The sequence below is a fragment of the Lissotriton helveticus genome, chromosome 5_1 (genome assembly GCF_964261635.1).
Source record: "Lissotriton helveticus chromosome 5_1, aLisHel1.1, whole genome shotgun sequence".
Taxonomy (NCBI): Eukaryota; Metazoa; Chordata; class Amphibia; order Caudata; family Salamandridae; genus Lissotriton; species Lissotriton helveticus.
Window position 1 is genome coordinate 1921705547 of NC_136065.1, and position 12661 is coordinate 1921718207.

General features: G+C 43.1%; 2 non-coding genes across 2 annotated transcripts; both read left to right on the forward strand.

The window, feature by feature from the left end:
* The first annotated feature begins 3161 nt into the window (after positions 1–3161).
* Positions 3162–3247, forward strand: TRNASTOP-UCA (transfer RNA opal suppressor (anticodon UCA)). The gene has a single exon. It is a non-coding gene; the product is annotated as a tRNA-Sec (tRNA).
* A 4044-nt stretch (positions 3248–7291) lies between these two features.
* TRNASTOP-UCA (transfer RNA opal suppressor (anticodon UCA)) lies at positions 7292–7378 on the forward strand. The gene has a single exon. It is a non-coding gene; the product is annotated as a tRNA-Sec (tRNA).
* Positions 7379–12661: the final 5283 nt, after the last annotated feature.

The following is a 12661-nucleotide window of genomic DNA, read 5'->3' on the forward strand; positions in this document are numbered from 1 at the left end:
TAAAAAGTCCTTTTGTACAACAAAAAATCTAACATCCTTACCTCGTCCTCTCATCTGGAGTGATCCAGCAGAGCAAAAAATATGTTGCAGCATAACCTGATTAATAGAGTGTTTTGAATCTTCTGACCGCCTCTGCCCTCCTCCACTGCTGGGGTGCCACCCTTTTCCCCTTTCCCCCCGAGTTCAATCAGAGGTCACAGAGCCCGGCTGTCACTGCATAGAGGCGCTCTGCTCAGCATCCTCAACCTTGTTCCCACATCAGCATGTGGCCTGTTCCTAGTCCGTTGCACCTGCACCCCCCAGTTCACACCACTGCCGAGTGACTGACAGTTTTATCAGAGTAATCCAGGTCACCAAGAATGCAATGTTTAAGTCCCACACTTTTCATTTACAAAGCACTAGTGTTCGCAGGTGTCTTACTACAATTAAAGTGACTCGGAACTACAATTCCCAGAATGTATTAGGTTATTCAAATAAAATACAGGACAAGAGTTTTGCATGTTTGATACCATGAAATCTCCAGGTAACTCTTCCTTACATAGCTGACCATTTACATAAAGGTCAGCCTATGATCTCTGCAAGTAATTCTGCCTAGGGCGAGAATGCTTCGAGAGGCACAGCCAAGAGGAACGGTTACCAGGAGGAACTACTACAAATCCTCCAAGAAAAGGCAAATACAGCAAACCTAAAACTGATGACTGATGTAGAAACGGGTATGTCAAGAAACGTTTAGATTTATTAATAAATACACCTATACCTCAGCTTCACTTGTCTTTACAATTAGCACATGTCGGGGTTGTGGTGTCTTGTACTTTCCTTTACACAAGTCATGTTGTGGCGTCTTGGGCTTTTCTTTCCACAAGTCGTATTGAGGTGTCTTGGAATTTCCTTTCCATGAGTCATGTTGTGGTGTCTTGGACTTTCCTTTCCATGAGTCATGTTGTGGTGTCTTGGCTTTCCTTTACACAAGTCATGTTGTGGTGTCTTCTACTTTCCTTAATACAAGACATTTTGTGGTTTCTTGGCTGTCCTTTACACAAGTCATGTTGTGGTTCCATGGCTTTCCTTTACACAAGTCATGTTGTGGTGCCTTGGCTTGCCTTTTCATGAGTCACGTTGTGGTGTCTTGGCTTTCCTTTACACAAGTCATGTTGTGCTGTCTTGGCTTTCCTTTACACAAGTCATGTTGTCTTGTCTTGAAATATCCTTTACACAAGTCATGTTATGGGGTCTTGATCTTTCCTTTACAGCATTCATGTTGTGTTGTCTTGGACTTTACTTACCACAAGTAACGGTGTGGTGTCTTGGCCTTTCCTTTACACGAGTCATGTTTTGTTGTCTTGGACTTTTCATTTACACGAGCCATGTTGTGGTGTCTTCAGCTTTCCATGAGTTATGTTGTGGTACCTAGGACTTTCCATTTACACAGTTCATGTTGTGGTGTCTTGGCTTTCCTTTACATGAGTCATGCTGTGTTTTCTTGATCTTCCTTTTACACAGTTCATGTTGTGGTGTCTTGGCTTTCCTTTACATGAGTCATGCTGTGTTTTCTTGATCTTCCTTTTACACAATTCATGTTGTGGTGTCTTGGCTTTCTTTTACACAATTCATGTTGTGGTGCCTTGGGCTTTCCTTTACACAAGTCATGTTGCGATGTCTTGGCTTTCCTTTACTCAAGTCATGTTTTGGTGTTTTGGCTTTCCTTTACACAAGTCATGTAGTGGTGTCTTGGCTTTCCTTTACTCAAGTCATATTGTAGTGTTTTGGCTTTCCTTTACACAAGTCATGCTGTGGTGTCTTGGGCTTTTCTTTCCAAAAGTTGTTTTGAGGTGTCTTGGAATTTCCTTTCCATGAGTCATGTTGTGGTGTCTTGGACTTTCCTTTCCATGAGTCATGTTGTGGTGTCTTGGCTTTCCTTTACACAAGTCATGTTGTGGTGTCTTCTACTTTCCTTTACACAAGACATTTTGTGGTTTCTTGGCTTTCCTTTACACGAGTCATGTTGTGGTGCCATGGCTTTCCTTTACACAAGTCATGTTGTGGTGCCTTGGCTTGCCTTTTCATGAGTCACGTTGTGTTGTCTTGGCTTTCCTTTACACTAGACGTGTTTTGGTGTCTTGACTTTCCTTTACACAAGTCATGTTGTGGTGTCTTGGCTTTCCTTTATACAAGTCATGCTGTCTTATCTTGAAATATCCTTTACACAAGTCATGTTATGGGGTCTTGATCTTTCCTTTACAGCATTCATGTTGTGTTGTCTTGGACTTTCCTTACCACAAGTCATGGTGTGGTGTCTTGGCCTTTCCTTTACACGAGTCATGTTTTGTTGTCTTGGACTTTTCATTTACACGAGCCATGTTGTGGTGTCTTCAGATTTCCATGAGTTATGTTGTGGTATCTTGGACTTTCCATTTACACAATTCATGTTGTGGTGTCTTGGCTTTCGTTTACACAATTCATGTTGTGGTGTCTTGGCTTTCTTTTACACAATTCATGTTGTGGTGCCTTGGCTTTACTTTACACAAGTCATGTTGCGATGTCTTGGCTTTCCTTTACTCAAGTCATGTTGTGGTGTTTTGGCTTTCCTTTACAGAAGTCATGTTGCGATGTCTTGGCTTTCCTTTACCCAAGGCATGTTGTGGTGTTTTGGCTTTCCTTTACACAAGTCATGTTGTGGTGTCTTGGCTTTCCTTTACTCAAGTCATATTGTGGTGTTTTGGCTTTCCTTTACACAATCATGTTGTGGTGTCTTGATCTTTCCATTCAAGGAGTCAGAGAGAGTGAGAGAACAGAGTAAGGCTTTAAGAATGTCTGTTTATTCTGTGTTCTGTAAACTCAAATAAGCACAGCCTTTCCTCTTCTATTGTAGTTAACGCTGACATTACCAATGATTTATCTGAACTTTGTCCATATTATAAGAAAGTTACGTTTACCCAGAAAGCCTGTCTCTGTTTTGCATACAATCAAAGGTTCATATTCTGAACTTTTGACTAAAACAGTGCATGAAAATAAAGACCAATCAAAAATAGAGCTGAGCCCAGAACTTCAATAAATAGTGGACATTGATAGCTAAGCGGATTACACATTTTGGCTCACACCCTACCTGTAAAAAAGTATTTATTCATGTGATATATATACCTGTTTTGCTACACTGTTTCTTTGCCCGGATGAACCTCAGTGGTCTGGGGTGCAGGCTTCAAACCTGTAGCTGTCTGCGACAGAGTGGTTCAATTCCACCTTCTGTGCGAGGCAGCTTTTGTGATGGGCTGCCCATTGTCAGGGTAACTAATACATGTTTTTTTGTCAATTCTGTTCATGTTCACAACTTGTAGCAGACAATATTTGGTAACTACATTTTCAGCAGCCCTGCCGACACGTGTTTTCTTCTGTGTTTTCAAGGCCACGTGGCCATTTAAGATCAAAGAGTAACCGAGAGAATTACTTGTTAAATAGTAGCCAGCGCTCTGAGGGGCGATTCATCTGGGCACCCCAGCAAGTCATGAAAGGAAGGGTATGCATTAAACACAGTGTAGATTGGAGAATCTGACATTAATAATCTGAGAGATTGGGAAGAGATAGTGTCCGATACTAATGAAATGAAGGCAGTGATGTTCTTTAATGGAATGAGGGTATCACATTTGACAATATCAAAGTAAATGGTCATCTATCTGCTCCCGTAGATGCCCCCGATACTGAGGAAGGACCACTGAACCCCATCCTCGGTCCACGGAGTAGGCTTTTTGTGGGCACTCTACTTCTTTGTTGCAGACTTTGCTCACAGATCTTGGAGTCTCACAGTCTTTCTGTGCACCCACTATAAACAAATGAATAAATAAATACATGAATGCATATGTATAATGAAGCATGCAAAATGAGTTTGCCTCTAGGCAATCCATTTTTGGGGCCAGATAATGGACCCTGAGGCACAACGACATAAAGCGATATCCTCAGGGTTATACCATTCCATCACATTTGGAAACTAGGATTAAAAAGTCCTTTTGTACAACAAAAAATCTAACATCCTTACCTCGTCCTCTCATCTGGAGTGATCCAGCAGAGCAAAAAATATGTTGCAGCATAACCTGATTAATAGAGTGTTTTGAATCTTCTGACCGCCTCTGCCCTCCTCCACTGCTGGGGTGCCACCCTTTTCCCCTTTCCCCCCGAGTTCAATCAGAGGTCACAGAGCCCGGCTGTCACTGCATAGAGGCGCTCTGCTCAGCATCCTCAACCTTGTTCCCACATCAGCATGTGGCCTGTTCCTAGTCCGTTGCACCTGCACCCCCCAGTTCACACCACTGCCGAGTGACTGACAGTTTTATCAGAGTAATCCAGGTCACCAAGAATGCAATGTTTAAGTCCCACACTTTTCATTTACAAAGCACTAGTGTTCGCAGGTGTCTTACTACAATTAAAGTGACTCGGAACTACAATTCCCAGAATGTATTAGGTTATTCAAATAAAATACAGGACAAGAGTTTTGCATGTTTGATACCATGAAATCTCCAGGTAACTCTTCCTTACATAGCTGACCATTTACATAAAGGTCAGCCTATGATCTCTGCAAGTAATTCTGCCTAGGGCGAGAATGCTTCGAGAGGCACAGCCAAGAGGAACGGTTACCAGGAGGAACTACTACAAATCCTCCAAGAAAAGGCAAATACAGCAAACCTAAAACTGATGACTGATGTAGAAACGGGTATGTCAAGAAACGTTTAGATTTATTAATAAATACACCTATACCTCAGCTTCACTTGTCTTTACAATTAGCACATGTCGGGGTTGTGGTGTCTTGTACTTTCCTTTACAAAAGTCATGTTGTGGTGTCTTGGGCTTTTCTTTCCACAAGTCGTATTGAGGTGTCTTGGAATTTCCTTTCCATGAGTCATGTTGTGGTGTCTTGGACTTTCCTTTCCATGAGTCATGTTGTGGTGTCTTGGCTTTCCTTTACACAAGTCATGTTGTGGTGTCTTCTACTTTCCCTAATACAAGACATTTTGTGGTTTCTTGGCTTTCCTTTACACAAGTCATGTTGTGGTGCCATGGCTTTCCTTTACACAAGTCATGTTGTGGTGCCTTGGCTTGCCTTTTCATGAGTCACGTTGTGGTGTCTTGGCTTTCCTTTACAACACTAGTCATGTTGTGGTGTCTTGACTTTCCTTTACACAAGACATGTTGTGCTGTCTTGGCTTTCCTTTACACAAGTCATGTTGTCTTGTCTTGTAATATCCTTTACACAAGTCATGTTATGGGGTCTTGATCTTTCCTTTACAGCATTCATGTTGTGTTGTCTTGGACTTTACTTACCACAAGTAACAGTGTGGTGTCTTGGCCTTTCCTTTACACAAGTCATGTTTTGTTGTCTTGGACTTTTCATTTACACGAGCCATGTTGTGGTGTCTTCAGCTTTCCATGAGTTATGTTGTGGTACCTAGGACTTTCCATTTACACAGTTCATGTTGTGGTGTCTTGGCTTTCCTTTACATGAGTCATGCTGTGTTTTTTTGATCTTCCTTTTACACAGTTCATGTTGTGGTGTCTTGGCTTTCCTTTACATGAGTCATGTTGTGTTTTCTTGATCTTCCTTTTACACAATTCATGTTGTGGTGTCTTGGCTTTCGTTTACACAATTCATGTTGTGGTGTCTTGGCTTTCTTTTACACAATTCATGTTGTTGTGCCTTGGGCTTTCCTTTACACAAGTCATGTTGCGATGTCTTGGCTTTCCTTTACTCAAGTCATGTTTTGGTGTTTTGGCTTTCCTTACACAAGTCATGTAGTGGTGTCTTGGCTTTCCTTTACTCATGTCATATTGTAGTGTTTTGGCTTTCCTTTACACAAGTCATGCTGTGGTGTCTTGGGCTTTTCTTTCCACAAGTTGTTTTGAGGTGTCTTGGAATTTCCTTTCCATGAGTCATGTTGTGGTGTCTTGGACTTTCCTTTCCATGAGTCATGTTGTGGTGTCTTGGCTTTCCTTTACACAAGTCATGTTGTGGTGTCTTCTACTTTCCTTTACACAAGACATTTTGTGGTTTCTTGGCTTTCCTTTACACGAGTCATGTTGTGGTGCCATGGCTTTCCTTTACACAAGTCATGTTGTGGTGCCTTGGCTTGCCTTTTCATGAGTCACGTTGTGGTGTCTTGGCTTTCCTTTACACTAGTCGTGTTTTGGTGTCTTGACTTTCCTTTACACAAGTCATGTTGTGGTGTCTTGGCTTTCCTTTATACAAGTCATGTTGTCTTATCTTGAAATATCCTTTACACAAGTCATGTTATGGGGTCTTGATCTTTCCTTTACAGCATTCATGTTGTGTTGTCTTGGACTTTCCTTACCACAAGTCATGGTGTGGTGTCTTGGCCTTTCCTTTACACGATTCATGTTTTGTTGTCTTGGACTTTTCATTTACACGAGCCATGTTGTGGTGTCTTCAGATTTCCATGAGTTATGTTGTGGTATCTTGGACTTTCCATTTACACAATTCATGTTGTGGTGTCTTGGCTTTCCTTTACATGAGTCATGTTGTGTTTTCTTGATCTTCCTTTTACACAATTCATGTTGTGGTGTCTTGGCTTTCGTTTACACAATTCATGTTGTGGTGTCTTGGCTTTCTTTTACACAATTCATGTTGTGGTGCCTTGGGCTTTCCTTTACACAAGTCATGTTGCGATGTCTTGGCTTTCCTTTACTCAAGTCATGTTGTGGTGTTTTGGCTTTCCTTTACAGAAGTCATGTTGCGATGTCTTGGCTTTCCTTTACTCAAGGCATGTTGTGGTGTTTTGGCTTTCCTTTACACAAGTCATGTTGTGCTGTCTTGGCTTTCCTTTACTCAAGTCATATTGTGGTGTTTTGGCTTTCCTTTACACAATCATGTTGTGGTGTCTTGATCTTTCCGTTCAAGGAGTCAGAGAGAGTGAGAGAACAGAGTAAGGCTTTAAGAATGTCTGTTTATTCTGTGTTCTGTAAACTCAAATAAGCACGGCCTTTCCTCTTCTATTGTAGTTAACGCTGACATTACCAATGATTTATCTGAACTTTGTCCATATTATAAGAAAGTTACGTTTACCCAGAAAGCCTGTCTCTGTTTTGCATACAATCAAAGGTTCATATTCTGAACTTTTGACTAAAACAGTGCATGAAAATAAAGACCAATCAAAAATAGAGCTGAGCCCAGAACTTCAACAAATAGTGGACATTGATAGCTAAGCGGATTACACATTTTGGCTCACACCCTACCTGTAAAAAAGTATTTATTCATGTGATATATATACCTGTTTTGCTACACTGTTTCTTTGCCCGGATGAACCTCAGTGGTCTGGGGTGCAGGCTTCAAACCTGTAGCTGTCTAGCGACAGAGTGGTTCAATTCCACCTTCTGTTCGAGGCAGCTTTTGTGATGGGCTGCCCATTGTCAGGGTAACTAATACATGTTTTTTTGTCAATTCTGTTCATGTTCACAACTTGTAGCAGACAATATTTGGTAACTACATTTTCAGCAGCCCTGCCGACACGTGTTTTCTTCTGTGTTTTCAAGGCCACGTCGCCATTTAAGATCAAAGAGTAACCGAGAGAATTACTTGTTAAATAGTAGCCAGCGCTCTGAGGGGCGATTCATCTGGGCACCCCAGCAAGTCAAGAAAGGAAGGGTATGCATTAAACACAGTGTAGATTGGAGAATCTGACATTAATAATCTGAGAGATTGGGAAGAGATAGTGTCCGATACTAATGAAATGAAGGCAGTGATGTTCATCAATGGAATGAGGGTATCACATTTGACAATATCAAAGTAAATGGCCATCTATCTGCTCCCGTAGATGCCCCCGGTACTGAGGAAGGACCACTGAACCCCATCCTCGGTCTACGGAGTAGGCTTTTTGTGGGCACTCTACTTCTTTGTTGCAGACTTTGCTCACAGATCTTGGAGTCTCACAGTCTTTCTGTGCACCCAATATAAACAAATGAATAAATAAATACATGAATGCATATGTATAATGAAGCATGCAAAATGAGTTTGCGTCTAGGCTATCCATTTTTGGTGCCAGATAATGGACCCTGAGGCACAACGACATAAAGCGATATCCTCAGGGTTATACCATTCCATCACATTTGGAAACTAGGATTAAAAAGTCCTTTTGTACAACAAAAAATCTAACATCCTTACCTCGTCCTCTCATCTGGAGTGATCCAGCAGAGCAAAAAATATGTTGCAGCATAACCTGATTAATAGAGTGTTTTAAATCTTCTGACCGCCTCTGCCCTCCTCTACTGCTGGGGTGCCACCCTTTTCCCCTTTCCCCCCGAGTTCAATCAGAGGTCACAGAGCCCGGCTGTCACTGCATAGAGGCGCTCTGCTCAGCATCCTCAACCTTGTTCCCACATCAGCACGTGGCCTGTTCCTAGTCCGTTGCACCTGCACCCCCAGTTCACACCACTGCCGAGTGACTGACAGTTTTATCAGAGTAATCCAGGTCACCAAGAATGCAATGTTTAAGTCCCATACTTTTCATTTACAAAGCACTAGTGTTCGCAGGTGACTTACTACAATTAAAGTGACTCGGAACTACAATTCCCAGAATGTATTAGGTTATTCAAATAAAATACAGGACAATAGTGTTGCATGTTTGATACCATGAAATCACCAGGTAAGTCTTCCTTACATAGCTGACCATTTACATAAAGGTCAGCCTATGGTCTCTGCAAGTAATTCTGCCTAGGGCGAGAAGGCTTCGAGAGGCACAGCCAAGAGGAACGGTTACCAGGAGGAACTACTACAAATCCTCCAAGAAAAGGCAAATACAGCAAACCTAAAACTGATGACTGATGTAGAAACGGGTATGTCAAGAAACGTTTAGATTTATTAATAAATACACCTACACCTCAGCTTCACCTGTCTTTACAATTAGTACATGTCGGGGTTGTGGTGTCTTGGACTTTCCTTTACACAAGTCATGTTGTGGTGTCTTGGGCTTTTCTTTCCACAAGTCGTTTTGAGGTGTCTTGGAATTTCCTTTCCATGAGTCATGTTTAAGCATGGGCGGATCTAGCGGATCTCGCGTACGGGAATTTGCGAATTTACGGATTCGCAATCCGCAAAAATACGCGAACTCTCGCGGATTTGCGGATTTTTACGTTTTTTGTGTTGGCGCGCGTTCGCGAGGATTTGTGGACCATTTCGCAATTGCGAACTTACTTTTCGGCTCGCAACGGCCGCGACTATGTTGTTTCTACGTCTGGTTTATCATCACAGGTTCACAGCACCTTCTGTTTCACCACTGCCACCCTCTGGTACACCCATGCCACCCTCTGGTACATCCTTACTGCCACCCATTAGGTTTGTTTATCACTGTATATTATGGGGGTGAAAAAAAGCAAGCACACCTGCCCTGCTTCAACTGCCATGAATTAATTTGGGGTTGATTAATGTGTCAGTGATTTTGAAACTTCCAGTCTGGCTGGCACCTGCTTCCTTCCTTATCTGTAATTTGCTTTCTGTTGCAGTGAAAGCAAGCACACCTGCCCTTCTTCAACTGGCATGAATTAATTTGGGGGTGATTAATGTGTCAGTAATTTTGAAACTTTCAGTCTGGCTGGCGCCTGCTTCCTTCCTTATCTGGAATTTGCTTTCTGTTGCAGTGCAATTTTTTTCACAGGACCTTTATGGTCTACTTGTAGCTATTCTATGAGCCTGCTGTTTGGGTCATAGCAGGGTCATAGAATAGTTGCAAATAGGCAACTGAACTCTGGAGGGGCCCCTCAGGAAGCACTAGAGTGAATGGTTACTAATGTTAAGTTTGAACTTTTGCACCTGGTGATTGCTTTCAGTGTAGCAAAAATCATTTTTCTGCAATTTTGCGCGATTCGCGGGGCGCGAATCCGTGCGAGATCGATTTCGGAAGCCGCGAATGCGTGCGAATACATTATTTTTGTTTGCGGCGTGTATGTTCGCGTGATTTTTTGCATGTTCGCAAGGCGCTTGTAGTGATACGTTTGCAAACTTAACCACGCGGTCGTACACGGGCGCGGCCATCTTGTTTGCGTGACGTAATTCCGTTTCCGGCCGCTATGTGTAATCTCGCAAAGTGTGCTGCTCGCTAGTACAATTTCGCGCGTGATCGCGAGGAAAATCTCGCGCGAACTTACCCACGCGGTCGTGAATGGGCGCGGCCATCTTGTTTCTCATTCATTGCTATGGTTCTGGGCATGCTTTCTGTATCCTCTCTGAATCTCTGCCATCCTTTGCTTGTTTGAAGTTTATTTGATCTATTTTACTTATTATCTATCCCTCTATTTTTCTAGCTCTATATTTTTGTGTTTTCTGCTACTTTTAGTTCATTTTAAACTACTTTTTTAAACTCTTTTCTTTTCTTCTTCACTATTCTATTTCTTCTTTATCATTTAACTTTATTTCTGCCCAGACCATGGTAAAGGGAGCCGGGAAGCACCCTAAGAAGGGGAAGGGTCCCGCACCCCGTGCCCGGCTCCCGTGCGGGCGTTTGAGGGGGGAGCAAGTGGTGCCACGGGAGATCTTTAGCGCGGAGGAGGTGGGCGCACTAATCTTCTACGTCCAGCGCCGCCTCCCCAAGACCATCCTGGGAGGCGGCAAGATCGCAACCGGCTATGGCATCCGGGAGCGCCGGAAGCGGTGGGAGAAGGTGTGCCAGGCCATGTTTAAGCTCTCTGGGGTCTGGCGCACCTATAACCAGGCCACCCACCGCTGGACGGATGTCATGGACCGGGAACGGGACTTGCTGGACGCGCTCGGCGTAGAGGTCCCCGGGCTTGGTGAGTAGTAGTAGCTATTCATAACTACTCTGTTTTATCCTTCTCTGTTATTTGCAAATCTTTGTTCTTTACCAAGAGCAATAATGCTGCCGATTACATTGTAGGTAAATTATATTTCAAAATCTTCTATGCATTTCAGGTGCACTGCTCTCCTTCTCAGTAGCCTTGCTTGCTACTATGCTTATTTGTTTTGTATTTTGTGTTCATTTCATTGGCCTGAGAAATTATGTATGAGTGTAGTGTAAAGATAAGAACTGCGTAATGCTAGACACTAAGGGTCATATTTTCAATTACCGGCGCATCCCTGCAAAGTAGCAGGGATGCGGCAGTAATTGTGCGCCATGCCACCACCACCCATTGGCCCAAAACGTCACAGAAGCCTTACGCATCTGTGCCGTAAAGGCGGCACATTGCTGGAGTTGCGTGCCAACGATGGCGCAGCTCCAGCAATGCTCTGGGGTGCCCTATCTCCCCAATACTGCATCAAGCCGTACGTCGGCTTCAAGCAGGCGCAGGGTTTGAGTCCCGCATCATTGTCCTAAAAGTGACTGGTTGACATCTTGTAGATTTCCCATAGCCACTTTTAGGATTCGTTCCTGCGCAGGAACGCCCTCCCTTGTGCCGGAACGCCCCCTGATGTCGCAGGGCTTTACAACGTGATGCATCTCCCATATGCGTTTTTTTTAATATATACGCCGCACCATGGCGACTCTTTTGTTCTGCCGCTGCGTCACAAAAGTCACGCAACAATGTAGGAAAATGAGCCGCAAGGGACTTCTAAATCAGCCCCAACAGACTGAAGTCCAGTCCTTCCTTTAGACACATGGCTATAAGAAGAAATAGTGGTGGTGGTCGGTGGATTGATAGTTTGAGTATTCACTGACCTGCAAGCAGGATGGACTTTGTCTGTCACTTCGCGTGCTGCGGACTGCTGCCTGCCAGGCCTAGGCAAACCTTTTTAGTAGTCTGTTTATTGAGTTACATAGGAACTTTCAAAGTCAACGGTCCGCAAATCAGGCAATACGAATAATGTAGTATACCACATGAGATAGGTCAATATATCCTGTGGAATAGTTGTCTATCTATTTGCTATTTCTCCAAAATATTTTGTTATTGTTCTTTTGAAATGTTTGGTTTGGTTGACAAATCTCATCCATGTTTTCTGGTCTTTCTTTCTTTCATGTTGTACATCAGCTCCCCCCAAGGGCAAGAGGACACAGGAGGAGGAGGAGGAGGGTGCTGTTCAGGAGGATGCAGGCCAGGATCGGGCAGGCGAGGGCTCCTTTGCTGGCCCCAGTAAGTTTTAATTTTAATATAGAGTACCTATTTTTTCCTAGCGTTCCTCATTCGATTTTTTCTAAATCGTCTTTGATCTTCTTGTAGACTGGATCTAAATTCTTATCCAGCCTCGACTATGACTCCCTGTGGTATTACTAGATTATTCTTATTAGTCTGTCTGTGTAGCTAACTAACCGCTATATGTATCAACAAACCATTTTGCATTTCCTAAATAGCGAATTTTAAGGAATCGCTATTTAGGAAATGCAAAACGGTATGTATGTACAAAATCGCTTTCCAATAGCGATTCCTTAGCATTCCTAATTTGAGATTAGCAAATTGTCATTCGCAAATTACCCCTTCATTTCCATGGGCCAGGAGGCCCATAGGAATGAAAGTGCAATTAGCAATTAGCAATTTGCTGATCGCAAATTAGGGATTTTTCCAAGGGTGCAGGGGTGTCTCAAGAACACCCTGCTGCACCCCTGAAAAAGACATTTGGGGGCATATGGCGCACATACATGCCCTAAGGGCATGTATGGGCGTCATATGGCACCTTTGGTTTTTTTCAAAAAAGCTTTTTGATAAGAATTCGCAAATTACC